The 24965-nt window shown below is 44.5% G+C and overlaps 1 long non-coding RNA gene across 1 annotated transcript; it reads right to left on the bottom strand.

Moving 5' to 3' along the window:
- Window positions 1-21137: 21137 nt before the first annotated feature.
- On the bottom strand, window positions 21138-24445 carry LOC140850550 (uncharacterized). The gene is made up of 2 exons (XR_012133483.1): window positions 24103-24445; window positions 21138-22475 (listed from the first exon to the last, which is right to left on the bottom strand). It is a non-coding gene; the product is annotated as an uncharacterized lncRNA (long non-coding RNA).
- Window positions 24446-24965: the final 520 nt, after the last annotated feature.

The following is a 24965-nucleotide window of genomic DNA, read 5'->3' as shown; positions in this document are numbered from 1 at the left end:
AGAATAGGTATTGGGTTACAGGGCTGAGACTAGGGTGTGGCAAGTGGGGTGTTTCAGGCAGTACTCACTCTCAGGTGCTGACCCTGCACTGGTTCCACCGGAGACTGGGTGCTTCCTGAAATTCCCACCTCAGGCAGCTGTTACCTCCTGCCAGCCGGCGTCCTGCTCAGCTGCCATGCTGCTGCTGACCCTCTGCTCTCAGCCTCCTGTGTAACCTACTCTGGAGACTGCTTTTCAAGCTTTAATTATGAAACTTCAGGGGATTCCAAAAACAATTTGTTGGACATTTTACACCACACTTATAAAGCATGAAATAGAACACAACAGAGAAGATTAAAGTTCATTCTACACAATAGGGGCAAATACTGACTCAGGAAATGAGGCCTCAGTTATACATATGTCTGCATGGACTAGATCACAGGGTGAAATGCAGGGATCGCCATGGGTCACGGTAGAAAGGAGCTTCCAAAACTGCCACTCTATCAGCTCTGCACCATCGAAGTTGCCCACAGGGCACCCTTTCCCTTTGCCCCTTCACTTGTCAAATCACTCCTGCCCCTCAGGCATCCCTGCCAGAGCCCCGCCTCCCCTCTGAAGCCTGCACCGACCTCCCTAAGCAGAGGCCATCTCCTACTGCTTGTGTCCCTGCAACGCCGCGCACACAGCCAGGCGGGGCAGTATCTACTGTGGAGCCAGCCTGCCTGGATTCAAATTCCAGCCCGCCTCCTACTAGCTGTGTGATTGGGGCAAGTCACTCGTGCACTCCACACCTCAGTTTCCCCATTTGTAGAATGGGGATGATAACAACAACACATACCTCATAGGACTGACGTAAGGCTCAAAAGAGAGAGTGTATGAGGAGTGCCTAGACAGGCCCCTAGAGGGGTCTGAGGTAAGCCTGGCGAAGTGGAAGTGGTCATTTCTCTACCTTTTGATGACTTAGTTCCCTGTCTGCATGACCTCCTGAGCTGCTGTGCATTGTGGGGAGAGTCTGTGCCTGGTCAGCGTTTGCAGCTCTAACTCTAGGCTCAGACGTGGGCACGGCAGGCAGGAGGGAGCCCATGCCTCGGCCTCCCCACTTTGAACTGCCTCCAACCAGGACACACTGGGCAGCTCAAGGTTCATCTTCTCTCAGCCTCTCCAAGTGTGTCCCTGGGCCTTGATCCTCATCTGTGGGACCTCTGTGCACCTTACTGCTGGTCACTGCTGACACCCTTGTGCTATGATCTTAGGCTGGCTGATGGGCCCAGGACACCCATGTGGGATGAGAGTGAAGCAAAGACACACAGGCTTATGTGACCCTGTTTCTGTCCTTGCAACTTTCACCTGCTGCTGCACAGCTGGACTTCTCTGGGGAGGTGGGAGTAACTAAGCAGAAGCACAAAGCCAGAAGGGGGAGATGCAAAACTGCCCAGTGGGATTTCCACAAACTCCAAAAGAAAAGCACAAATATAAGATGAACCATGCAGAGGGCAGGTGGGCTTCTAGCTGGGGTGGCCTGTCCTCAGGGTCTCCCTTCCCCAAGAGTCTGCCTCCTACTTCAAGCCAAGACAAATATTCTCCTCATGGTAGGGGTGCTCCGTGCTCTGCTCAGAGGAGTGGCCTGCCCCTGGAATCCACTCCCTCACTTCCTGTGAGCCTCAGGAACCCCTGCGGCTCATTTCCAGCAGCTGAGTGATTTGGTCAGGACTATGAAGAAGGTGAGTGTGCGCGCACTGTGTGTATGTGTGGGACAGGCCGGAGGGACTTGGGCAGGACAGTTTCCAGTGGTGGTACCAGGTCTTCTTGCAGATTTTACTGGGGGAGATGTGCAGGGAAGATCCTTCCCACTCATCCAGTGGACAACGGGTGGATCACACCTCCCTGCCATAAAACGTAGACATCACTGCAAATGAACACACACACACACACACACACACACACACACACACACACACACACTGCTGCACACACATAACCACACTAATGCACATATAATAGAAAGACACATCATATTACATCTGTATATACACAATACCATACACACAAACCCATCCACATATGTAGCCACATGTGCCCACAAATGTGTGAACATAAGCAAACATGTACACTTATGTGTATCTCCCTCACTGAAAAATATTAATTCTCAGAGATGGAGCAGTCTAGAACATACTAAGGAATAAAGGTTTCCCAAATGCAATCTCATCTTGAGAAACTCCTGCTCTCCAGGGAAGAGCCTTTAGAATATTAATCAAGGTGTTCTCAGCTTCCTTTCTGATCCTTTTTTGCCCGCCCCAGGCTGCCCTCTGAGATCCATCTGCACGGAAGCACTGGTACCCATTTCAGAGCCATCTACCCACTTATGGCTTCACAAAGACCAGGTAGAAGTTTTGAAATTAACTGTCATCTGCATCTCAGGGCAACTTAATTCCTGAGCAGGGCATTCTCTGGAGGGTGGGAAGGAGTAAGCATGTGGATTTACGATCCTCCTGTAGAGGCAAAACCCTGGTATTCTTGCTTCTCTTACATAGTCATTATCTACATAGATTAGATGAATAAATGAGTGAATGAGTCATACTGCAGAGGCTTGGGGATCCAACAGACATGGACTTGACTTCTTACTCTGTATTTGTGAGAACTTGGGCAAGGCACTTAATCTTTATGAGCCTAAGTTCCCCCATCTGTAAAATGCACAATCTGTAAAAGACATTAGTTAAAGGTGAAGCTATAGTAATAAAACAAAGAGATGCCAAAATACAGTGGCTCAAAGAAGATACGTCTAGTTCCCACTTATGTATCACTCCTGGATGACCAGGTGAGGTTGGCGAGCAGTTCTGTTCATGTGGTTGTTCTGGGACCTAGGCCCCTTCCACCTGGTTGCTCTGCAACCCCACGGCCTTTGTTCTCATTCACATGACCCAAACCAATATGCAGGAATGGGAAAGAGAAGGAGAGCATAGTATGGGGCTTGCCCTTGGAGTTAAAAATGACCCAGGGGTTGTACACATAACTAGGAATAACACCCCAGGGATTAAATGTAGCCAGATGACCAGACTAGCTGCAAAGGAGCCTGGGAAATGTAGTCATTAGCTGGGCAACCTTATTCAGCTCTAATTCTGTCTGTAGAAGGGGAGATTGCTCTTCAGTGGATAACTAGCTGTCTTATTACAAACAGCTACATCAGATGCCTGTGCTGAGGATGAAGTCAGGTAATGTGCAAGGCACAGGGCCTGACATACAGTATGCACTGGAGAAATGGGAGCTATTACTTAATAATTTCAAAGGAATTCTTTTAAGAGGAATGTTATAATAATGTAATCGGTGGCACATTTTCTTGGTCCATTGGTGGGGAAAGGTGTATGGAAAAAATAAAAGGTCCAGCCATAAATGTTTGGACAAGACTCAAGGAGTATACAGCCTAGAAGGCAAAAGCCCCTTGTAGGATGTGACACCTACTCTAAGTACATCTCAAGCCGGAGTCTTGGAGGAAATGTAGGCACCCTAGTGATGTCCCTCAGATGTAAGGACATAGGGATTTGGCAGTGGCAGGAAGCTGTTGTGATGAATGTTGGGTGACCTGTGTTTGTTCTTGTGCCCCCAGTAAGCTCTGCTTGTCACCTTCAGGAAGTGAGGTTTTGGGAGGGGGAGGGAAGAAGTCTTCAGGACACGAGTGTGCATGGAGAAGGCTGGGTGATGTGGCAGGACGCCCACCTTCTGGCATTCTCAGCAACGGGAAAATCACCTCACCTTTGTGAGTTTTGTTTTTGCCCATGCACAAAATGGGAACGCAAACAATTTTACTCTGAGAGGTGGTCATGAAGGTAAAGCAAGATAATGGGGGTGCTATAAAGTCTGAAAGGCACTGCAGATGTGAGGAATTCACACAATTAAATAAAAGTGGGGGAAATCCATCAGGAGCAGTCAGGTGTGTCCCCAGAGCCTCTCGGGCTCATGTGATGGGTGGGTGGAGCCCACTTACCTGTCCAAGAGAAATGTCTTCCCGTCCCCCGGGAGTGGCAGCAAAGCTGTCAGTCTTAATCAGAGCTGCCTTTCTGGGGCGGCTTCTCCTGTGTCACAAACTTGGCACAGTTCAAACCTTTGCTTCAAGAGTTATTTTCTTTGGGTTTCGCAAATCCTCTTTTACCCGGAGGAGACAGAAAGCCCCATGTTTCTTTCTACCCGAAAAGCACCATGTTTCTAAGGCTGTCCTTGTTTCTCTGCTAACGACATATTTGTGTGTCTACACCCCGCAATTTTCCCATGTAACTTTCATTAAAGTTAATTGGCGTCGCAAGATTAAGGCAGGCAGCAAGAGACAAAGAGTCAGTGCCAAATCAGGCCTGGCCCGGGTGCCGGGAGAGTGACAGGCTTCCGGTGGGGACACCGCCAAGCGGGAGTCCTAGGCTTTGCTTCAGGGGTTCTGTAGAAAGGGCTGCAGAGGTGCATTGTGGGAAAAGCCACAGCCCGGGGTTCTTGTGTGAGGATGGGACCACCACAGGCACCTTCTCTCTAATGGAAATTGGGCTGGAATGTATTTTAATTCCTTTCTCTTTTTTATGGTAATGGGCAATAGTAACCCCTATCTCAGTCATGATAGCAACCATTCATTGGGTGTTCCACGTGCACATCTCTGGTTGGGGGCTGCACTTGAACTTGGATTCTCAAAGCAGCCTCATGAAGAGTGTTGTTATCTACATTTTATAGGTGAGGAAGCTGAGGCTCTGGGAGGTTTCACCATCTGCCTGAGCTTGTGTGAACAGCAAAGAGCAGAAGTAGTGTTCAAATCCCTGCCACATGACTCCACAGTTGGGCACTGGGCTGAGAGTGGGGTGGCAAGGAGAACCTTCCTGACATAGATGGCCCTTAGCTGAGGCCTCATCACTTGGGGAGACCCTCCTGGGAAGTCCATCTTGGCGCTGGCTTGGCGTTTGGGACCCATCCTGTGCAGGGCTCATATATGCAGGGTCTCCGAATGCCTGCTATGGGCAGGTCTGGCATTCCCAGGGAGTAGGAGATGGTGGTGCCTCCGTCTTCTCAGCAGGTGGTGGGCTCTCTGGACACCCCCAGTCCACAGAAGCCACTGTTTCTTAACACTTTGTATACAAAGACCTATTTCATGTTGAAACATTCAAAATATTTTTGGCGTCTCTCATTTGAAAAACCAAAATGATGAGGATACTCTTAGTTTAATCGTACTTAGAATTAGGTCTATATTTTATTTATCACAACATTTATTTACATTTCTATGTAAAATTAATAATAATGGTATGGCTATAAATAGGCAGTTAGCAAAGGAAATACAAATAGCCAATAAATATATGAAAAGATGGTCATTCTCACTAGTAATCGGGAAGATGCAAATTAAAACAACACTGAGACATCATTTCATTCATCAGATAGGCAAAAATTAAAAGTTTGATGCCGTCTGGGATTGGCTAGGGTGTGGGGAAATGGTTACTTTTACCTATTATCTGTATTGGGGAGTATAACATACACACACACACACACACACACACACACACACACACTGGGGCTTAGCAACTACTTCCTGGTGCTCCTCTAGTGTGCAAGATGAGATGAGCATTGAAGCCCTGTATGAAAGAGCAAAAAACACTGAAAATAAGTTAAATGTCAATAGAGGAATGATGACACACACAAAAAAGGAATATTCCTGCAATGGAATAAATACCTTGTAGCTGTTAAAATGAGTTATTGTATCAATATACTTACGGGGAAAGATTTCCAAGACACATTATTGACTAAAACAAATAAGCAAGCAGCAAAGTAATGACATTCCCCATGATACTATGCGCGGCCGTGAGAATAAGCCTCACATCCCTCCAGGCAGTACCATCGACTGAGGATTCTAGTCGGTGCACTTGGAAACCCATTGCTGGGGTTGAGTCAAGGCCAGGCTTTCCACGGGCTGCTCCCCCGAAATGACTGGGTGTGGGAATACTAAAGTAAACCTGTTCCTGGAAGACATGGGTTTCCTTTATGGGCCAAGTTTGCTCAAGAACTCCCAGGTCAGTCTAGGCTGCTTCCACCTAACCTTCTCTCCTCTTTCCTTTCTTGGGGTCAGACTTGCATTGTTTTTGCATCTGGTTTCCCAGATTCCTCCTGCTCCCTCTTTGTTTCCCTCCTGCATAGCTCCCGCCCTGTATCCTCATACACAGATCTCCCTAAATCAAAATTCTTGCATGATTAATCCTATTTTGGCATCCACTTCTCTAAATACTCATTGCATACCACTAAACAGTGGTTCTCAAACTTCAGGGTGCATTAGAATCACGTGGAGGACTTGTCAAAACACAGATTGCTGGGCCCCAGCCCTGGAGTTTCTGATCCAGCCAGTCTAAGGTGGGGCCTGGAAATTTGCCTTTTAACAATTTCCAGGTGATGCTGATCACAAGGGACTGCACTTTGAGAACCATTCTGTTAATGTATAACACACACAATTTAAAAAATATTTTTGTAGGTTTGCCTATGTTTGTAAACATGAAGAAAAATATCTGGGAGGCATCAGAGCAATGTGACAACAGTACTTTCTCTGGGGAAGTCAATGGGATTGAAATCTGCACATTAAAAACATAGCTTTAGAAGCTAGACAGCCTGAGTTGAAAAGCCCAGTTTTGCAAGATGTCAGCTGTATAATCTCAGGCAAGTTCTTAACTTTCTTATGCCTCAGGCTTCTCATTTGTAAAATGTTGATAATAATGTAGCAATTTCTAGGGTGGTCCAGAGAAGGATATCAGCTAAAACCTGTAAAGTGTTTAGAAGAGGGTCTTGTCAAATATACAATAAGTGCTAGTTATTTTATTCCTCTTTAATGAAATGAAGCAGTCTTTAACTCTGAACTTTTTGCATCAAGAATTAGTACTCATATAACATTTTTTTTAAAATAAAAGGAGGAAAATAATTGTGCATATATGTGTGTTAGGGACATATTCAATCTGAAAAAATGTTTGTTGAACAAATGAAGACAGATTTCTTGCAAGATTTTTGCCTATCCTTCACCCCCCTAGAGTCCTAAATCCATATGTTATGAACCTTTAAATAAAGCAACTACTCTGCCTTCATGGCTAAGTTTTTATAAATTAGTGTAACCCAAATATAAGTCAGTCCCTATGTGACCCAGTTCATGTAGGGTCATATTCAAAGAAGTACAATCCATCAGCCAAAGCTAATTAAAAGGAATGCCAAATCTGATTTAAATCATCACAAAAACCTTAGTAGATGCATTGACTAACCTCAACAACCATTCTCAAAATGCCCTTTCTCTCTCTCTCCTCCCAGGGAAGGCCTGGGAGCACTTGTGTGTTAACAGTTAACAGTGTTGGTCCCTGTCACACTAGATTCATCAAGAAATCAGTTTAATTAAGCCTGAGTGTTAACAAGCCTCCTGTTTTTAAAGTGAGCCACTGCTACTAGGAAAGGTTCTCTTTCCCTGGACACATAATCCTGTTTTAACATAGAGCTATTAATAGGCCATGAAACCTTCTTGCATTAGGCAGATTATCAAGCAAATCATGTCTCACTTAACAAAAGAAGGGTGGTGAACAGGAAATGAAAAGTTAGAGCGATCTTCCTTTTTTATCTTTTGTCATACATTTATTAATTTGACACTTATTTTAGACACATTATGTTCTGGATCTGAAGCCAAGGGTCATGCATATGTTCGCTCATTCTATCCTCACTACTCCACCTATGAAGTAGCAATTATTCCTATTTTGCAGATGAGTAACCTGAGGCTTAGGGAAGTCAAATAAAAGCTCACTTAAAGTCACTCAGTTCATCAGTGGCTGAACTTCTGTGATCTTTTCACTGTAGTAACTCTCGCTGGACGACGATACAGCAAAGCAAAGCTCAGCTCCACCACTAACTATTTGTTGATATTGAGAAACTTTCTTTATGTCTCTAAGCCTCAGGTTTCTCCTTGGCAGATAAAATCTGAAATGCCTAGCTGAGGGGATTTTTGTGGAAATTGAATTAGATTATCTCAGCACCTATACACTGTGTATATTATGAACTTTATACATATGGGTTTGCTTTTACAAAAGGGAAACATGACCAGCATTACTATGGCTGATTTTGTATATTAACTCACTTAATATTCATCACCACTCCCTGCTAGCTTATCCTTTGTATTTTAGATGCTATAGCGCTGAAAACAAAACAAAACTACACTTCCCAGGTTCCCTTGCAGCTAGAAATTGGCATGTGATCTGAATTGTGCCAAGTAGATATGCCACTGAAATCTTGGAAGTTGGTTGCCATGCACAGGAAGAATGGAAGTGCTACTGAGTGGAGTATATGCACCCGTGTTTGGACCTGGCTATGGTGGAGTTGGTAGAGTTCATTGTTCAGTAGCATGGGTTCTAATCAGTGGGTTTAATACTATATAAACTACATGGTGTGGGTTGGTATTTCTCCTAGTGAAGTGGCCTCCTGGCTGCAGTATTTCTTTTACCATCCAAATCTGGTTTTCTAGCTTTCCTGGAGGTTCTGAGAGTTACTAAATCCTCCTTAATAAATCCCTTTCTGCTTCAGCTGACTATAGTAGGTCCTGTTACTCAGAAATAATATTCAAAGACTGTCATAGTATCAACCAAGAATAGGGAATTGGTATGTCAGCCTTGAGTGTTCAAGTTGTCCATTGGCATATGGACTGATATAATCTCTGAATTAATACATTTCAAAATACATGTTTCCAGTTTACCCTATTAAGACAAAGAATATAAGATTGAGGGGGAATAGAGTTCATGTCTGAATTTTCTCTTGATTTTTCATTTTATAAATTACTTTAACAATCTGTAGTCATTCAAACTAAGAGTACTGATGCATTAGGAGATGTTGACTACAAAGGTAACATGGATTATTTTGAAATTAAAAAACAAGTTATAATTTTGCAAAATAATGAAGGAAATTTCTGTCTTCAAACAGCAAATGACATGTGTGGTTAACCTTTGTTATTATTCTAATTTCTGGTCTTAAATGGAAAACCAAAATATGATAAATATTTGGAGAAGATTAATAGAGATTCAGTATGACAAAGAGAGAGGGTGAGACATGTCACAGCAAACTGGAGCAGAGAGAGTCTGGATTATTCAGTCAACAAGCACCAGATCCCACCTCTGCCCGATCCTGGATGACCCTGGACAAGTTAAGGAATGTCAGCTTGGTGTGGTGAGAATTAAATGAGACAAGTATGGAAATGGACCCAACACATAATAAATAGTCAATTCGCTATGAATCCTTCTTCTTGTCTTTCCCTTACCTATATCAGTAGACAGAGAGGGAGAATAAAATCAGTTGCTACATTTCTGAAATATGGTATGTGAGCTGCATTTTGGAATATCAAATAATCTTGACATAGGCCAGGGAGACTCTTTAAGGACCCATTATAAATCTAATATGTGTGCGCATATATATATATGTACATACACAGAGTGGTATAGTTCTTTTTTTTTTGGCTTCAAGGAATTTAGTTAAGTATATGATAAGCAGAGGACCTTCTGCCTCTCTGTGTCTGGGATCCTTATCACTGTTAGTCCCGATCCCGAAACCTTCAGGTTGACCCCTAATTGGCACCTTTGTGACCGACTAAGCCAGGAGGCCACAAAGTGAATGGACTGCACAAGCTGACCGACCCCTTGAACAAACCCCACCCCCTGCTCTGGGTCTGAGGTGCAAGGAGGAAGGGGATTCTTAACACTGCTACTGCCTGCACTATATTTCTTCCTTAGATAAACAGAATTAAGTCTCTGTCATTGTCACTACAAGGTGTCTTTACTAGCATTGCTCTTGAGTTAGGTGAACACTGAAGGGAAATAAATACAGTGAAGAGAGAGAAAGAGAGAAGGTCAGGGGTGAATGACATAGAAGACCCACATTCTGCCACTTAGAGGTTACCCAGATTTTTCAAAACTAGCTTCCTCATTTGTTACCTGTTTCTACACTGGAATAAACAGATCTTTTAAAAAATTAAAGCTGAGTAAGAAGCTTGGCTGAATTCTTAGACTCAAGTTTTACATGGGTTAAGGTGGCTATAAATTAACTAGTCTGCAAAATACATAAAGAAATGAATTGCTTTGTTCTGAGCTGTCTCCAGTAGGGCTCTGGCTGCTTGCTATGAAGCCTGGTGGACATTCTACTGCCCAGTGCTTTTATAAATACTAATGAGTGACAGATTGAGAAAAATTGTACCTACGAAAGCAAAGACTTCTTCCATGCAAATCAGGCCCCAATTCCCCACAGATAAGGATCTTTTTGATGGAACACATGCAAAATCTCCAGCTCTTAATTCTTTCATTAGTATTCCAGGCAGATGGCTGCCAAATAACAGAGAAAACTGTCTGAATTGCTGTGTCTGAAACCTAATATTGATTTGTTTAATAGTGTCAGGAAGTCAAAATTCACAAATCTCCTGTCGATTGTTTATGAGGCAGTTAGCAGAGAATTGGTTGCCCCTGCTTAATTAATAACTCATTACTGAAATTTGATTATATGCTTGAATGCTTTAAATGGGCTCTAACACAGCGTCTGCAAAGTGGTGTAGCAACAAGGTAAGGTGGCCCTGAAAGCTTCCCTTTTTAGGCTTCTGCCATTAGAATTTCCCGGCAGTCATATGACATAGGCCTCTTTTGACTTTCCTTCCACTGTCAGCCTCGCTGGTGTCAAGATGTTGGTTTAAAAGGTGTTCTGGGGTCACATAGATTGAATAAACGGTGAGTCAGAAATTTGGGGTGGAGACATTTCTTGAAAAAACACTGGACGTGAACCTAATTTATTGGTCACTTGATCAGCAGAGACATCTGTGTAGTGCTGTCTGTTAGTTCACAGATTCTGAAGGTAGATCCCTTAGGGAGTGGATTAACTACTGGGAAGATGGAAAATGCTCTATCCCTTAAGTGTTGCTGTTTCAGAAAATAGAAATTCAGGGTGGCTAGTAGCCACGTATGGACTGACTAGCTGCGTCAGAGCCCGGGAGGTCCCTGCATCACCTGACCTTGTGCTCAGTGGCTGGGGGTGTGAAGGGAGCCACTGCTCCACGTGGCCCTGTGCCAGGGACAGAAGGGGTAAGATTAGAGCCCAAGTGTAGGTAACGTCAGAGCATAGGTGTCTCTGCTGTGCCTCTCCCTTAAAATAATGCCTCTGGGGATGACACGCCCAAGGGCTGGGCTTGGGCATGCTGGGAAGGGCAGCTCTCAGACTTCTGAGGTAGGTGCTGCCCCTCACGACCCCTGAACTTAGACCCCCAGCCCCACCCTGGGTGCCCCCATCCATCCAACAGTTGGCTTTGCCAGGGCCAGGCCCCGGGCCAGCAAGGATTGCCCAAGCCCTCTCTCTCTCTGTGTTTTGGGTACAACCAGGCCGAACTTATGGTGGGAAGGAAGCAGAAGAAAAGGAGTGGACTCCCAGCGTTGTCTCTGCTCTGTGCCTGCCAGCTGCTGTGGCCGGGGACCTGTGGGAGGCAGGGTGGAGAAGAGTGTGCTTCTCACCAAAGCGTTTTCCTCTAGTGGATAAGGGCGTCAGGGTCCTAGGCCAGCCCACAGAAAATTATTTAGCTCACAGTGGATTAACACTGTTAATTGGAGTGTGTCTGTTGAATAACACTTCAGTTATTTTATAGACAAAATAGGACTTTGTGGGCTAGCCTGGGACCAGGCCACCACCAGGACATTATTGCATCATTTTAGAACATTGTTATTCTGGAAAAAATGAAAGAGTACGTTCTAAATTCCAAACAGCTGACTCGAATGAACTTTTGGAAGCCATCCTTTTGTCCTCCAGGGCTGCCTGTTTGCCAGCTCACAGAGGGTTCGTAAAGGGCCGCCTCGGTGAGTGGTCATGGTATGCTCAAGGAGGCCCTGTTCTGTGGTGGGGCCCCTCAAAGAGCTTGCGTTCTGATTGCTCATAAGAAGGAAAGATCAGCGTAAGGCAGACCACAGTAAAACCGGGAGGGAAGGACACTAAACCCCGAGTGGCCGTAAGATTTCTGCGGGAGAAAAGATCACGGCTAGCTGGTAGGACCAGAGAAGGCTTCTGGGAGGAGGTGGGAACAGAATGAAGCCTTGAAGGGTGGTCAAATTTCAATCAGGGGTGGTGGAGCATTCCGGGTAGGCACAGGAGTGGGCTGGTCAAAGGTAGGTTTTGAGGAAGGCAACTGGCCAGGCCGGCTGGAAAGGAGAGTAATATGACCGGCCTGTCTCCTGCCTGTGATCTTAATTGAACCAGTCAAGCTTTCAAAATGAACAGTTGATCATTTGATTAAGAAGGGCCTTTGACTCTTTCAAGACCCACGGAGACTGATTTTTATCAAAGTGGATCAGAATGGTTTGCATGGAGGAATGCTGAGCACATTTGGGAAGGAGGTTCTTTGCAGCAGCCAGGGGCCAGCCTGAACTGCTCCTTCTCAATGGAGAGTCCCTCGGTCCGGTGCGCGTGCGGGCGGAGGCCGGAAATTGCCCCCCGCTTGCTCAGGGTGGCTGGATCCTACAGCCACGCTCCCTCCTGCCAGTGACAGGAACTTCATCAAGCCCTGCTTCAAAGGTAAAACCTGGGTTTCTCCCAACAGCCTCCAAGCAGGGATGTCCCCTGCATGGCTACAGCTCGGCTTAACTCGCTCCAGTGCGAAGCAAGTCTGCTGGCGTCTGCCACGAAACCGATTTGTCAAAGTGCTATTAAAGATTTTCAGTTATACCAAAAAAAAAAAAAAAAAAAAAAATGGAGTCAACTTTTTTTTAACCCTAATTTATTATGCTTGATTACGCAGCTGGAATGGGAAGGTAGCTGCTGTTTGTAGTTAAATAACTCCTCACAATTTCTTAAAGAAATGATCTTCAAAGCTTTAACGGGTCAGTGGCTCAAGTACAAAGGAAAGATTGATTTTCATCCTCCCTCCCTTTGTTCCCAGAGTTTAAAACAGACACGTTTGGGTAAATTAGTTTGTCTATGTTATTAATGGAAGAAGTTATTAAACTCCCATAAATATATGGTGGTATCTTGTTTAAGATGCCAAATTTATCTAAAGAAAAAAAAAACTCGAAAGGAAAATGTATAAAAGCCCAAAAGGGTCTACTGATGTTTTAAAACTTCATTTCTAGGTATGAATTTGGATCAGGGGACTGGAGAAGGGGGCTGGCTCCTGATATCCCCCAAGTGGTGGGATAAATGCTCAAGGACGGACGCTTGCACATTAAAAAAAAAAAATCACCAGATTTAATGCAAAACATTCAGAGGCTGGAGTGTCGTCGGGGTGGGAAACACCCGTGGGTGGGAAGGTGCAGGCAAGCTATTCTTTCCTCCATGAAGGGGGTGATAAAGGACCAGCCAGCTCTTAAACTTGAGGGGCTGGTGAACATTTGATGGCTGAGAGGGGGAATGTTTTCCATGCTCTGGGGGCCTTCTGAGGAGGGGGCTCAGAGAGGACTCACCTGAGAGAGGGAGGCAGCCCCCAACCCAGATCCTGCCCAGAGCGTGGCCACCCATGGGGAACCGTGCCCAGAGAGCTGGAGGTGCGAGGCTCCTGCATGTTTATATAGGTAATTCCCCCAATGGTGTACGGCACTCCACAGTTTATAAACCCCTGAGTTCAGTGTCTCCTTTGAACCTTGCAGTGACCCTGGGAGTTTTGTTGAACAAAGCTCATGATAATGATTTTGCAGATCATGAAAGTCAAATGCCCCAAGTAGAAAAGTAAAATAAATTCATTTGAAAATACAGCATAAAGAAGGAAACCAAAATCGCCACCAGAGGACATTTAGCTTTTTGGATTTTTTCCTTATGGACTTTCCTCAGTGGCCACACACACACACACACACACACACACAATGCTCAGTGTGCCAGGCACTATTGTAAGTGCTTTTTACATATTAATTCATTTACTCTTCAAAACAACTATATCAGATGGGCATGATTATTACCCTCCTTTACAGATGAGAAAACATTAGAGACACAAAGAGGTTTTGATTTGCTTGAGGCCACACAGATAGTGGAGGTGGGAGGTTAGACTTGAACCTAGACAGACAGACCAGATCCAGCACCTGTCCTGTGTTCCTAACTACTCTGCACTTAGCATTTTTTTTACATCTATAGACATATTTAATATAGGTAAAATCATGCCGTATCTACAGTATTTCATCCTGCTCTTTTCCTATTCAGTATTGCCTTGTAAGCATTTCTGATGCAATTACAATTCTAAAATGATTTTCAATGGCTGCATCACCCGATGGTGAAGTTTGGGCTAGAGTTAGGTCTCTTGCATGGAGTTCCACAACCGAGGACTGGAACTGAGGTCCTCATGCTCACAGCTCAGCTCTCCTCTCACTGTGCACACTGTAGAGATAGTCACAGAATGAAATAGGAAGCTGAATCCCAATAGCAGCCAGGATGCCCTGTCAGATTGAGAAGTGGCCCTGGGATCTGCAGGGGCTGCTGAGGCAGGATGTACAACCCTGGGATAAGACTATTTTTCCTGTCACCCAGCATCCCTATTTTAAACCCTTTGTGATAAAGTAATTTTTTAATTCAAGACTAGGAAGCGTTCTGTATCCCTTGAGAGGTTGAAATGCTTCCTTGCTTTCCCCCTTAACTACAATTTTCCCTTTTTCCCTTTTGCCACCAGGAAGCTCAGTGATAAATCTGCAGCGAAATTAGGGCAATTCCATGATCCTTTATGACCTGCATCCTCCTCTTTTGCAGCTCCTAGTCTTGATGGTCTACTCTTGTTTGCATTTTCTCAGCTTCTGTTTTATGATTAAATGTTGCCATAGCGCATTATAAGATTTCCTCAGACAGCAACCTCTCTTTTGCAACCACCTTCATCTGCTCAAGACTAGCAGCCTCAGACTGTATGGAGAGCTGAGAACAGTAATCTTGAGCATGCAATCATCCTTCCAACCATGCTGAGCCTCATTTTAGAGCTGAAGAAACTGAGGCTTGGAATAGAAGTGGCTTAAACAAGGCCATGTCCAAGCTTCCCTCCACTCCCTGGGATTTCTGAGAAGCACTGCCCAGCCTCAGTGCAGAAAGGGAATTCCTCTCCCTTGTCTTTTCCCAGGCTCCCTCCTTCCTTGCGGGTTGGTGTCTCCCATATGTACTATGTGTCCTGCTGGTAGCATGTGAACTAACTGATCAGAGCCCTTATACTGAGGAATGTTTTTATATTTTGAAGGTTATATATTCATTTTAGTGAATTGTGGTGAGTTTTCCATTTTGAGTAGTAATGTCATGTATTCTTTTTAAATAAATATATAAAAATCATTAAGAAAAAGCAAATCAACTTAAAGTAAAATTTTGAGGAAATAATATAAGGACAGGAGTGCAGATATGACCAAACTGGTGAGATGGCCTTATTTGCGGCTCACTGTCCACTTATGATCACATTAGCAGATAATGGTGCTAGTCACACAGGTAAGACTCCAGAGAACCACATCATTCTCTAGATCCAAAGGAATAAATCTCCAGTACACGAATTTCAGGCCAGCAGCAGGTGAGATTCCTTAAATCTAAAAGGCAATCTGTGCTTCAGATAAAATAGCCAAGGGCCATATAGTGTCAGGAAGGCCAGGTAGGTTTCCCTTAGCCAGCTCGGCAAACTAGTTAATCTTTCTACACCTCCATTTGTTCATCTGAAAAATGGGTGATCTCTACCTGGTTAGGTTAAAGCTGAGGCTACTTTCCCCAAGACAGCTCAGGGTTGCTTCACCAAAAGTTGCCATGTTTCTCTCCTTTCTTCTCAGCAGGCCCAGCCTTTGAGAGAACCAGTTCTCTCTCAGGTGCAAAGGGTCAAGAAGAATTGGCTCTATGAGGCATCCCAAGCTCTGCAAACACTGTATGCCCTGTGGTAGTCATTGTCTGGCATTTAGTTTGCTCATCTTTGGGATGAAGGGGGATGGATTAAGTCAGGTCTACAGAGAGTGTAAGAATTCGGAGGCCACACCCAGGCTCTGGGAAAGCAAGGGTACCAGTGAGTGGCTTCTGGTATTTATAGACAGTGGCATGATTGTTCACGTAGGAATGGCCCCAACAGTCAGGGTCATCTGGTCCCCAAGGTCCTGGGGCCTGTGCCTGTGATCTCTAATTCTAGTCCTTTGCTCTGAAACATGTTCAGAGCTCAGCTGGTCTTTCTGGCTCTGCAGCAATGCCTTCCCAGCAAATGATTCTGGTCCTGATTAAAACTGGCTCTTTTTGCTTTATAAAGTCCACTTCAGGTCAGCCAAGATGTCAGGGATTTGGTGTAAGTAACTACTTTAGCAATGCCTTTGTCTAGATTTGTATTAATTACTATATTAGGGTTTTAATCATTTTGCTATATCAATAACTTTTCATACTTAAGAAATAAGGTTGTTTACATTATAGATATTTTCAATGTTTTACTTGAAATGAGGTTCCATTTCTAATATATCAGTCTATTACTCAGCTTCCATACCTTTACTCCTCATGTATATTTTCAGGACTACAGTAGGGGACTGCCTATGTTATTTAATCTCTTTATGTCTCAATTTTCTCATCTATAAAATGGGATAGGTAACAGTGCCTTCATAATAGGATAGGTGTGAGGATTAAATGAATTGATGCATGGTAGAGTAACTGGAAGAGTGGTTGGCAAATACTGAGTGTCCATAAATATCAGCTATTCTTTTTTAATCCTCTGCTGGGCACTCATCTATTCTGCCTTTTAGTCTCTTGTCATTTTTGTACCTGTCCCTCAGTGAGCTCTTTCCAGGAGCAAGTCTCTTCTCCTTCCTTCCTTTATCCCCTGAAGTCTTGCTTTCACATAGTAGGTAACTAAGACTTACTTACCGAATGAATGCAGAGTGTAAAATAGTAAGGAATTCCAGAAACTATCTCTATAGAGGAAAACCATGAAGCTCGAAGCGTGAGTGATGGAACATTTCCCTGAAGCTCTCTGGAGGTTGCTGGAACAGCCCAGCTTGGCCCCACCCAGTTTCCAGCATATCACTTTTAGCTGCATGGAATGGGTTGTGGGGTCTACAGCCCTGCTCCCGAGGCCTTATAGGATTTCCAATGTGAGCTCCACTCTGGGCTTGGGAAAGCCTGGAATCAATGGATCTACAGGGAAAGCCGAAATCGAGTTGGCTGAGTCTCATTCAGCCCTGCTTGCTGTGAATGGATTTGAGAGGGATACACATTTTCTTCTGGATGTTAGAGTATAAAAGTGGGGTGTGGTAGGTTTTATCGCTTGGTCTAAAATCAGATCCAAAACGAGAAACAAATCTCATGTTCAGTGGCCACAGAGTTAGACTTTTAAAATAAAACTCCTCATTTTTCAGTTGCTTGGTGAGCAGAGAGGTCCCATGGTGCTCAGGGACAGGTGACAGGTGACAGGACTACAGTAGTGCTCAGGGACAGGTGACAGGAGTGCTATGGAATCTCTTCAGGTTGATGAGTTTCAGGGTCATTAGCAGAAGCTCTCAAAGAGCCCTAAAGATGACCAGTCCATTAAATAAGGGGAGAAGGCAGCACGAGTGTGTCTTAGATCATAGGAAAAACCATCTGGCTTGGAGGGTGTGTGGTAGTTAGTGATTCCTATGAAATAACACCCCCCCCCTAGCTCCTGCCACCTGTCCCCCAGCAAATGCAGTGACTTAAACAACTGCCATTTATTTATGATTCTGTGGGTCAGCAAATTTGGCTGGTCTCAGCTGGGCAGGTCTTCTTTCCTGAGGATGCTTCCTCATGCGTCTGCGGTCAGTTGCAGCTCAATGAGATGGCTTTGCTTCTTCCAGTGGTTAACTGGCTATTAGCTGGGCAGTGGGGACAATTGGCCCATTTGTCTCTCATTAGCCTGCAAGCTAGCCTGGGCTCAGGTAGGTGGTGCTGGCAGGACTCTTAGAGGGCTGGAGGGATGCAATGCCTTTTGAAACCTGCTCTCTGAATTGGTACCGTGTTGCTTATGCCACATTTTACAGGCTAAAGAAAGTCACTAGGCCAACCTTGGTCCAGAAATACACACTGTGAAATACATTCTGTTTCTGTGTGAAGAACTGCAAAGCTCCACAGCAAAGGAGGATATGGGAAGAGGTGGAAAATGGGGACCATAAACCTCCTCAGACTGGGATGGCTTATCAATCAATAGCTGTTAGGGGAGGGAAGTGAATAAGGAAATTGCATGCTGAGAATGAGCATTGCTAAGGATTTGGAAAGCTGAATTCCTGGGGAGCAGAGACGGCTCATTTCAGGCTGAAGAATAGGCCTGTGCATGTAGAATGGCAATGGGGTAAGGATTGGATCCTGATCCACTGTTGCTAGCCATGTGGCTTTGGAAGAGTCAGTGAGACTGACCGTTTTAGCCTTAGTTTTCCCATCCATAAGATGGAAGCACAGTTTGTACCTCACAGGGTTGTTGTAAGGATTAGAGAGGCGATTGGTCTGGCAGATGATGGACGCTTGAAAAATAGCTGCAATAATGGGTAATATCACATCAATTAAGCAGCAAGTAACAGCATAGATGATGAAAGATAATGAATAATAATGAATAACTAGAATTTCTCTCTAGCAATGTTCCTGGAATTTCTTCCCCAGAAGGCAGAGTGGCATCCCAGTTTCATACCTGAAAAAGCTGGCATCTCCATGATGCAAATGCCAACTTGGCCAGCAGAACTGGCCACTAGCTGCTTAAGGCCTCCATGGCCTTAGATGGTTCCCAACGCTCTGTGAGGCTTAGGGCTTTTCCCCAACAGGAATCCCAGAAATGCCCACTGAACTCTGGGTAGTACACCACACCTCTGGAGCCTGACCTTGGCCCTGCATAAAAGGCCAGTGCAGTGAGGAGAGGTCCCACTGAGGGGGCAAGGCAGTCTCTTCATGGGCTCAGGAAAACCTCTCGGGCTTTGTCCTTTGACACCCCTCTGCCCCATATGCCAGTGTCTCTGGGCAGGGAAAGATCAGGACAGAGAACAGAGCATTACGCAGAGGTCTATGTCCTATATATGCCCTGTTTTATATAGTAGCCACTAGCTGCATACTGAGCCCTTAAAGTGTGGCTAATTCAACCAAGGAATAGAGTCTTTAATTTTAATTATCTTTATGGCTACTTGTGGCTAGTGGTTACCTTACTGGACAGTGCGGTTCTTTGTGGACGAGCCTCTGAAGGGACAGGGCTTTGAGGAAGGATGCTGGCCCATGAGCCCTCGGGCCTAAGTGGGTTCAAGCCACTGTCTCGAGCTGTGTGGGAGGCAGCTGAGGGTGTGGGTGTGGATCTGCTGAGCAGCAGGGCCTTGGTAGAGCCTTCCAGGGTCCTTCCCTGGTTTATTCCTCCCTATTTCTAAGTAGGGCTAAGAAAAGAGGAAAGCTCATGACTGCGGAAATCCAGAATCTAGTATAGATTTAGGCTCTCGGTCCCCTGGTTGTGTTCTGAGTGGCACTTTGTAGCTTCCAGAAAGGCATGGCTCTGTATACTACCTCATTCTTTCTTGTGCCAAAGAAACCCAGACGGCAGTGGTCCAGTCCTGCAGGAAGAAAGGGACCTCACAAGGAGGATAGAGGGATTCTTCCCATTTGGGTGGTTGCTTTTGAACAGAAGGAACCACATGGCTCAATGTGACTTTTGAGGACATTACACTAGCACATGCATACACACATACACACATGTATACAACACACATACACACATGTACACACACACATTGTTCATTTATGAAGGAGGTTACTTTTGGAGAGTTGGGACAAGATGCTCTGGTCTGGTCTTCCAGACCAGAGGTTGGGGGTTTTGCTTCTGCTGTAATTGGGTTCAAAAAGACGACAAACCAAACCTACCTCAGGGTTTGCTCTTGAAACTCACATTGGAATTTATTACAGAACCTCCCCTAAGTCACAGCAGAATACTGCTTTCAGAAATGATGGTGGATTTTGCCTAGAGATTTTTTTTTCCAATTGCCTTTCAACTCCAGCAGCAGTAAATGGCCCAAACCAACGACAGTCTTTGTATGAAAGCTGGATGAAAGAGGCTGTTCTCTGCCCACCTCACCAGTCTTTGGGACTCTGTTGCATGCCAACCTTCTGGGGTCCTTTAAAGGAGAGACTCTTTCTGCATCCTTCAATCAATTGACTGCGGTGGATACCAGTGGCTCCTGCACGGGCTTTTTGCCGTGGTGAGAGTGAGATTAGTTTTCTGCTATCGTCATAATTTACAAGGCTCACATAACCATGTAACAACTTGGTGATTACATGGAAAATATCGTATAAATACACAGTAATTACAAGTTCATGCAGATTATTTGGTATATACATTTGAAGTTACCGAGTAGTTCAAAGATTAATTATCCTGTAACTGGCAGTATTTAAATCATTTTTTTCTCATAAACGAGTACATTGAGGCAGACTTCACGGCTGGCAAGGATGGGGATGTGATGAGTATGATCTGAAAAGAAAAAATGAAATTTGACAGGCATGGATTATTTAAAGCATGCATATGTGAGCTGAGCAGCCACTGCGCTTTGATGCAAATGGTAGGGGAAAGAGCAGGGGGATGGTGTGGAGAGAAAGGTGCTGAACAAAGTAAGGATTTCCTGCTGGCGACTTGAAATTTAAACAAATAATCATTTAAATGGCGGCCCGGCATTATGTTCCGAGTTGTGTGCATTAATGTCAACATCTGGTACCAACATTTTGACAATTCTATTAAAATGCCCCAGCATTCCCTATCTAACACCTGTTAGCTCTAATTTTCTTTCCTGAGAAGCACACCAGTAGACAGGGTAGATTCCAAATCATTTATCACTTTTAAAGTGCTTCCATATGCGTGTTGGACCCAGCCTGGCCCTAGGCAAACGTTTTCTGAATGCATTAAAATTCAGGACGATTTTTTTTTTTAAGTGTAGACACCAATGTTTCATTGAATTCATGTCTGGCAATTATTAGCTTAAATTATGGCTCACACATGACTTGACAAAGTGGACCATGAATTAAAACACACACACACACACACACACACACACACACACACACACATCCCAGAACTTTTCAATAGATGCACCCCACTCCTACATTGCTGTTTATTGAGATGTCAGTCAGTAATCATTAGGCAAGCACTTTTCATGGAGGGAACTGCTAAGAGGCCCAGGAGTCCCAAGAGATTATCTAAAAATGTCAAAAATGTTACAGTATAAATGAATGACACCAACACGAGAACATGTGTTAGAGACGCAAGTAATTAGTTAACATATTACAAGTTTCAACCTCTGAGCAAAACATGCAACAAAAATTTCCTCTTGACAAAAGGCAACAGATAATATCAGGTTGATTCCCAGACAATACAATCTCCCTGAATTGGAGCAACCCTCCAGCAGCCTAGGAGGGAGGGATGATGGGGGGATTCAGGGGTTTGTGGGATGTGAACCCACCAGATAAGTCCTCCTTTGCCTGGAATAGACTGGCTTATTAACTGCTGGGCTCTCACAGTGGAGAAGTCGAGTCTGAAATGAAGGATAATATCCCACACTCCGTGGCTCCAGCTCACCAAGCTAGCTGCCAGCTCCTTATTCCGGCTTCAGAATGAAATTTACAAGGTCCAATGAAATCTTACTGCTGTTTTCAAAGGAAAGGAGGTGCCTGCGAAAGGTGACAGGGGTGCGGATATTGTCCGGGCACATACTTGCTCATTGCTCTGCAGAGATTTAAAAAACTAGGTATTGTATATTTTATAATATCTCTCTTCCTCTCTTTCTGCCTACATACGTACACACACACACACACACATACATGCAGATGTACATACAGAAAAGGTGTTTTAATAAAAAAATCCTCCCACAGATATACCCATACAGAAAATACATTTTAAGCAAAAGTACACATGATGTACATTTGGGTTTAGGTTTTGAATAGGTCCCTTAGAAATACCAAGGGAACAAACACTAAGACTACAAGAAAGAAGGGATGTAAATCTGAGTTCACCAACTCTATACATGTAAAAAAATTTGTAGACAGTTAAAAACGTCTGCCCCTGTACACACGCACACCTACACTTTCACACTTCCTCTGTTTACTAAATAACATTTCAGCACAGTTTTCATCTTATAAGGAAAGTGTTTGAAACTTGGAATAAGTGCACTTAATTAAAGGAAGGCTGTGAAAATGTGCACTAATCTGATATGACTAATAGCAAAGTGCATGAAATTGCTAATTAGAATTTCATTAAAGGTGCTGCTTTATCAGACTGTGAATATCACAACCTTTAAAATTCTTTCAGGAGAGCTTAATTCCTTTTCAAACGGAAATATTCTTTAAAGACATTTGATTTGTTCCGAAGGAATTCATAGCTTAGGCTGGAACCCAAAATGTTGCGGATGTTCTAGGAGGTGATCTCAGAATAGGCATATAGATCAGGGACTTTGTTACATTTGCCTGATGAATCCTTTCCTCCCCACTTCTACGGATTATGGTTCAAAAACCCAGTCATGAAAACAGAGTCGAGTCCTTGCTTTGTTCCGTTTGTAATTTGTTTTCTGCTGGAGCCAAACATTTATTCTCTCCTAAAGAATGAAGGAAAAATTACTTTAAGAAATTTTTAAGTCACTGAAAATAAAATCAAACATTTGAATTTTCATACACATTAAACAGATAAAAGGGAACACAATAAAATATTATTTTCTTTAAAGGAAAAGGCCATCAATTAAAAAATAATAATCCATCAGCTTTCACTCCTTCTTTAAAAAAATACAAACTCTTACAATACTAATAATACTTCAATTATAAAATGCAGTTTTTAAAATTAGGAAAGTACACCATTAATAATAGCAAATGCATTCTTAGTCTTTCTCTGACTTGTTTTCCTAGGCTATAGAGTTTTCTTATTTCACATTTTAATTATTCCCTGCACTAAATCTGCATTTCAGTTTGGTTTTTACCATTCAGATTTAAGCAGTTCTATTTGTCTGTTCCTTCACCTTTTCTATTTCAACCTTATTTTCTGTCACTTCTCTTCATTTTCCTTGCTTAAAGTAGCTATTCCATGTGAATCTCCCTGCACATAACTCAGTGTCACCAATTGCATTTTTTAATTTGCTGTTCTACCTGGTTGTTCAAGGCTTTTTGCAATTAGTAACTGGGTTCTTTTTAATATCCAAGCTTAATTGAACAGTTATGTTTTGTTACTGAAAAACTACTAATGTTAATGGAAACTATAGCTCACTCAAAGCTGCAGTTTACTTTTACAGAAGTTGTTAAAAATCCAGGCTGGCTTCAAATTTGCTGAACACACAGGTTTACAGTGATGTAATTTTGCAGAATTGGATATTTTAAATAAATCTTGAAAATCTTGATTTAAAAGTCAATCAGTCATATTTACATGGCTACCATATCTGAAAAGGGGAGCAAGTGAGAACAGAAGTAACTTTGAAGAGCAGGGTGATTTCTGTGGCCATTCACACAAATCTCAAGTGAGCTAATTACAGTTAGTTCTGATTTTAGCTCCAGTGAGAGAATTTTCAGGGCATTTAGGTAATGTATCAACTGCGCTAGGTAGCAAATAAAAGATTACATTTTCCTCCCCAAAATTTGGGAGGTACATTTGTGCAATAAATGCAATGATTTTAAAAGATCGGTCTAGACTTAAATGAATGAAAATTACGCTTGTTAACTGTAATGTCTGGAGTCTGAGGTGGGGTGTCAGTCTTGCCTATCTGTGGGCCACCGTAGTTAAACAAAGCTGCTAATTCGAATGTTTTAAGTTTCAAATGGAGAAATATTGCTCTAATGTGGCAACAATGGTGCTGTTGTCCTTTCAAGTACTCTGCGACTGCAGACTCTTTACAGCTCGTTTTATGCAAAACGAATGGGAGGTAATTGTGATTTAATTCTTCTCAAGTAAATTACAGTGAGTGCGTGACACAAAGCCGCGGCGGACCCTCCTTTCTCCGTCAATAGCTGAATTAATGATGGCAGGAGTGAAAACAGCAATTGTGCACAACAGCCCTTCCCCAGCCCCCTACCCTGCTAAGGGGAGACCTGCCAATCAGGCAGCGCCACCCCGAGGCTGGGAATCCCCGGGCCGCTGGGTTTCGGGGCTGGCACGCGGGGGTCACGGAGCTCGGGGCTCGCTCGAGCGGAGGTGCCCGCAGGCGTCAGAGTGGGCACCGCGGAACGCAGGGACCGGCTTACCGCGCTGGATGTTCGCGGCGGAGTGACGGCAAAAAGGGTTCCCCGGGGTGGGCTGGTGGTCCCGGGCGTTCGGATAATAGGTTAACCTACTGTGACAGCACACCCAGAGGGCTCCCGGAGGAGGCGGCGCTGCCGGGCGGGGGGTGTAGGGGGCGGCCTGCGAGCCCCGTCTCGCCCTCTGTCAGAGGGACGGAGCCCAGCGCCGATGGGAGCCCAGAGCGCCAGTTCTCGCCCCCAAACCCGGGAAGTGGGCAGGAAGGGAGACGCTGCGGAGGGAAGCCCGAGGGGGCGGGCGGGGAAGGCGGGAAGGGCGGTTTTGGTCTGAGGGCGGGCGGCAGTCAGGCGAGAGACGTTGGGACGGAGCCTGGCTCCTGGCACACGGCGAGGGCTCAGTCATCACTAAACGGGCCGCTAACATACTGTGGGACCCGATCACTTCCCTTTGCGCTTGAACCAAATCCGAACTCCTTTCTGGGGCCCGCGGGGGCTGTGCCTCCTAGCTGTGGCCTAGGATCTGCTCTGCTGGCCTCCGGATTCCCAATGCCAGGCTTGGAATCCTGCCTGCCCTGTCTGCAGTGAGTAACTTTGGGCAGGTTACTTAACCTCTCTGGCCTCAGTTTCCACAACCTACATGCAGTTAATAAATGGAACCTTACCTTCAAGAGTCCTTAAGGGCATTTAATGAGTTACCAGTCAAGTGCTTAGAATGGTGTCTGGCACAAAGTGAAGTGCCTAAAAATGTAAACAGGGCTCACTCTGTCTCAGCCACATACACTTTTCCCTTTTCTTGGACCTCCCTACAGGAGTCTCTGCCTCAGGGCCTTTGCACCTGCAGGCCGAGCTTTTTCCTTGTTGATGTCATG

The sequence above is a fragment of the Manis javanica genome, chromosome 7 (assembly GCF_040802235.1).
Source record: "Manis javanica isolate MJ-LG chromosome 7, MJ_LKY, whole genome shotgun sequence".
NCBI classification, from domain to species: domain Eukaryota; kingdom Metazoa; phylum Chordata; class Mammalia; order Pholidota; family Manidae; genus Manis; species Manis javanica.
Note: the sequence above shows the minus strand (reverse complement) of the source record. Positions and strands in the feature narration are given on the sequence as shown.